Source organism: Anabrus simplex, chromosome 3, assembly GCF_040414725.1.
Source record: "Anabrus simplex isolate iqAnaSimp1 chromosome 3, ASM4041472v1, whole genome shotgun sequence".
Lineage (NCBI taxonomy): Eukaryota > Metazoa > Arthropoda > Insecta > Orthoptera > Tettigoniidae > Anabrus > Anabrus simplex.
The window spans coordinates 458,380,977-458,386,128 of record NC_090267.1 but is presented as its reverse complement, the minus strand read 5'-3'; the positions used below and the strand labels follow the sequence as shown (position 1 = coordinate 458,386,128).

The 5,152-nt window shown below is 43.0% G+C and overlaps 1 non-coding gene across 1 annotated transcript; it reads left to right on the top strand.

Annotated features, from left to right (window-relative positions):
* Positions 1–699: 699 nt before the first annotated feature.
* TRNAI-UAU (transfer RNA isoleucine (anticodon UAU)) lies at positions 700–789 on the top strand. Its single transcript is given in 2 exon segments — positions 700–737; positions 754–789. It is a non-coding gene; the product is annotated as a tRNA-Ile (tRNA).
* The last annotated feature ends 4,363 nt before the right edge of the window (positions 790–5,152 follow it).

Below are 5,152 nucleotides of genomic sequence, written 5' to 3'. Positions count from 1 at the left end.
ATAGTGGATTAACTGCCACCCTCAGAAGCCGGGTTCGATTCCCTGCTCTGCCACGAAATTTGAAAATCGGTGCGAGGACTAGAACGGCGTCTACTCGAGCCTCTGGAGGTCAAATGAGGGGAGGGTTGGGTCGATTCCCATCTTAGCCATCCTCGAAGTAGTTTTTCGTGTTTTCCCAATTTTTCTCCAGGCAAATTCCGGGATGGTACCTAATTTAATGCTGCGGCAGCTTTCTTCCCTCTTCCTAGCCTATCCCTTCCAATATTCCAATATCCTACAAGGCCCCTGTTCATAATAGTAGTTGCGGCCACCTAGGCAAACTACTGGTCCTCCACCACAGCTGTATTCCCCGAACCAAAGTTCCATGCTCCAGGACACTGCCCATGAGGCGGTAGAGGTGGGATTGGTCCCTGAGTCGAAGAGAAAAGCCAACCCCGGACGGTAAACGGATTAGGAAAGAAAGAAAGAAAGAAAGAAAGAAAGAAAGAAAGAAAGAAGGAAGGAAAGGAAATAAATATAGGTAGTTATATATGGACATGGCTAACGATCTCGAATTTTAAAGTGATTATAATATCGGTCGCCTCGTAACGAAAGCACGTTTACTGGAGAAGAGCCAATGACTTGAAAACGTGTTATCCTTGAGAGATAACGTTCAATGTTTGTGGACATAGATAGCTAATTAAAACAGAGAGTTCGTGTTCCCCAGTGGCGCAATTGGTTAGCGCACGGTACTTATAGGACAGTAGCTTAGCGATGCCGGGGTTGTGAGTTCGAGCCTCACCTGGGGAGATTTTATAATTGCAAAAAAGGATATTACTATGACCTCTTGCCGTTTGCTTTCGGAATAGGTGAGCACATTTGGGACCGCGCCAATACGAGAGATTACAAGAGGCGGACGCAGAGAAGTTCTCACCCAAGCGCCAATGCCCCACCTCCGGCACGTTTTAACAAGCATCTTTTGAAATGATTTGACTGGGGTGAAGTCAACAAAACAGGACAAACAAAATGCAATGCAATGCTAGAAGTGGGAAACCCACGGAAAACGACTTCAAGGATGGCTGAATAGGGAATCGAACCTCTGTCTACTCAGCTGAACTTCCGAGGCTGAGTGGACCCCGTTCCAGCCCTCGTACCACTTTTCACATATCGTGACAGAGCCTGCAATCGAAACCGGGCCTCCGGGGAGTGGCAGCTGATGACACAAACCACTACATCGCAGAGGTGGACTACATAGAATTCTAACTGCACTATTATCTGTACATTCAGGTGGCCCCATTCTTAATTTTCAGAACTAAGAACATGCGTGAGTTGCTCCTGTATGCTCTTTCCCCGTGGACCAAGTTTTTGTCGACATCGTTGGCAAGGCAACCATGATGACGACATAACTGATTACGAATATATAAGTTACATAATTTAAGTTTTTGTGTTAGAGGAAAATTTGGTTGGTCCGACTCCTTAGCTAAATGGTCAGTGTACTGATTTTCGGTTAAGAGGGTCCCGAGGTCGAATCCCGGCCAGTTGAAGGATTTGAACTGTGTATGGTCAATTCCTCTGGCTCGAAGAGTAGGTATTTTTGCTCATCTTAGTAAACTTTTCTTAGTTATGCCCATAGCAATTCAACCACCTCGTAACCACGTACCGTAATAGTGAATACGTCCCTCCACATAGAGTCGGTGTCAGGAAGGGCATCCGACCGTAAAACTGGACCAATTCCATCAGGTGATTGCCTCAGTAAATAGAGAAAAATGCAAGAAAGAATAAGCAGAAGAATAGAATAATAATTTGAAGTTATGTTTAGGTCCCACAACTACTTTTACGGTTTTTGAGACGCCGAGGTGCCAGAATTTTGTCTCGCAGGAGTTATTTAACGAACCAGTAAATCTACCGACACGAGGCTGACGTATTTGAACACCTTGAAATACCACGGGACTGAGCCAGAATCGAACCTGCCACGTTGGGGAAAGAAGGCCAGCTCTCTATCGTACAAACTACTCAACTCGACGAGAAGAAACAAAAGAAGAGACGAAGGAGAAGATTTGCTTGGTGGAAACCTGTGTTGTAGCTTACTGATTTGTTCATTAGTGATATTCAGTTCTATTTTTAAACTAGCAGAACGGACCTGTCATTGACGGATCAATTGCTGACGTCACAGTCTTCTATTTGTAACCATCGTTGGCGTGCAAGTCGTCACGTTATGTCTCTGGGAACAAAATCAATTGGTACTCATATCCTTTTTAGGCTATACCGTGTGGAAGAAATTGAAGAAAAAAAACGATGACGATTCGATTAACCTATGCCAATCTTCATCAGGACCATTGACAGACGAAATGGCACTAGTCAAGAAGTCCTTAGGCCTACTATTTGCAACCTGTAAACACTAGGTATCGCAAGCAAAGGCACGTTTTAAAAATATCAACGTAAAATATAACGGGAGTGGTTAGCATTATTAGTTGCTAGGTATGTTTGCTCATCTTAATAAACTTTTCTTAGTTATGCCCATAGCAATTCAACCACCACGTAACCACATACCGTAATAGTAGTAGTCAGAGATCCCTCACTGAGTCCGAGGGAAAACCAACCCTGGAGTGTAAACAGATTAAGAAAGAAGAATAAATATTTTTTAAAAAACAAAAGCTAGTAAAACATGTTCTAATACATTCGTGTTCCTTGAACCCTATGTATTTAGAATTGAAGACTTGTGGAAAGGAAGAAGACAACTTCGGAAACGAAAGACGTATTCTGCTTCGAAATACAATTAGAACATTTTCATCCCATGTTGAGTTCGAGCTTTGCCTTCATAGAGTCTCAAATTATTGTCTTCTGCATATCGGATTTCTTGTTTGACTGGTGACAACTTGTTGCGTAACTCTAATGAATGCGCAGAAGGAGCACCTGATACACCAAGAGAGGCCACATTATTATTCTTTTGGTTTCTGTGTACACCACAACGTTCAATATTGCCTAGTTAATGCAATAATATGAACTTTCCAGTCGTGTTACCTTGAAAAATTCCGAATTATTGATCGAGGATTTTTATTTTTGTTATTAAGTCAGTTTACCGTTCAGGTTTGAGAGAGGTATCCCTCTTGTATCAAATTAACGGCTGTGTCCTAGAGCGTGAGATATTTGACTGGGGAGGAGGGCCAGTACTTCTTCCAGGCGGCCTCACCTGCTATGCTGAACAGAGGCCTTGTGGGGAATGGGAAAATTGGGAGGAATAGGCAAAGAAGAGGGAAGGAAACAGCCGTGGCCTTAAGTTAGCTACCATCCCGGCATCGTTTTGAGAAGAAGTGAGATACCACGGAAAACCTCTTCAAGGATAGCTGAGGTGGGAATCAAAACCCCTCCACTCAGTTGACCACCCGAGGCTGAGTTGACCCCTTTCCAGTCCTCGTACCACTTTTCAAATTTCGTGGCAGGGCCAGGAATCGAACCTGGGTCTCCGGGAGTGACAGATAATCAAAATACCACTGCACCACAGAGGCGGACCAAGTCGTGTTATATGTGAAAAATTCCAAATGAATTTTGATGGAAGTGCTCAGTTAAAATAATGGCAAATTACGTGTCGGTTAGAAATAGAACATAAAAATTAATCGGAGCTATGTAACTGGGAAACAGTATTTTGTCCCAACCCCTCGGCATGACGTAACTACATTAAGACTAGCCCCTGTCACTAATGGGATAGAAACCTGGGATCTCCAGCGGTGCAGCTTGCCATTGCTAACGTGGAGTAGACCTAACTGCACAGCTACGAACGTAGGTCCCACTGAATTTGTGTCCGACTCGTTGGCTGAATGGTCAGCGTACTGGCCTTCGGTTCAGAGGGTCCCGGGTTCGATTCCGGGCCGGGTCGGGGATTTTAAACTTAATTGGTTAATTCCAGTGGCTCGGGGGCTGGGTGTGTGTGGCGTATTCAACATTAGAAATCATCCTAGGTAGGGTCCTCATCTTCACAGATATGCAGGTCGCCTAATAGGCTGTATACTAGAGAAAGACCTGCACCAGGACTTTCCGGAGGCCATACGCCATTAATTAATTAAACTGAATTTATTACAGCGATTCCGTGGTTCACAGAGGAATAGGAAGCACCTGTGTTGTATAGTTGACCAGGGGATCACTTAGAACCAACACTTACTTTAACAAAATGGGAAATTTTATTTCTTTCCTTTCTTAAAATTCATATAAAATAATTTAATCACATAAAAATGAACAGTTGAAATCTAACTTGACGTTTTTCACATTAACAACGACCTCATCAACTTCAACAATTCATTGGACTTAGAAGTCCGTAATCAGGTACAAAATTAATTGGGAGAACTCCCAGTCATTAACTTACATATGATAGAGCATAATTGCTCCGAACTGGTACAATATTATAGGAGTCTCAGCTCCAATGTACAATAGAGTCTAGCCTCAATCAGGCAAATCAGATATTATTTACTAACTCAATTACACTCGGTAACCTCTAGGGTGATCCCACTTTATATTGCTCATACACCGGTTGCCCCATCTATTACAAAGTTTCAGAAACAGTTTTAAGTACTGTTCCTTAAGGGAACCTAAACGTAGCCACGGTTACCCGAAGAACCATAAAGAATGTACAGGGCATAATTACCCATACTACAAGGCCATAAGAATGAAAAGAAAAGGTTACACAAACAGGCCATTAACAAAAGGCAAGGAGCTAAAACACCAACGCACCTTAACAAACATTCCGGAAGATACATAAACCCAAGTGGGCTTTAGGCCCAATTATACAGGCGCTAATCCCATACAAAAAAGGTAACAACAGGGAGAAAAGATTTCTTAAATTTAGAGTTTGAAAACTTTAGTCATCCAGCACAAAGTTGAAGGGGAGAGATCCGAGTGTCACCACCCGTGCTCCATTACATTAACTGCTTTTTAAGTATGGAATATAAATAGAGTCCGATGGCTGAGATGTTGTAGAAATATTGCATATTAGATATCATGAAAACTGCTGAAACATTCCCCTCGAAATACACGCCGGCACAATCATGTGATTAGGTCAATTCTGCTATTACCTTTTAGAGCTGGATGTTCTTCGAGCCGGCCGCATCTCACCTCCTGCCCTCTCTTACTTCCGTCAAGCCGCACTCTCAAAATCCAGAGCAAGTCAGACAAACTGACCCTA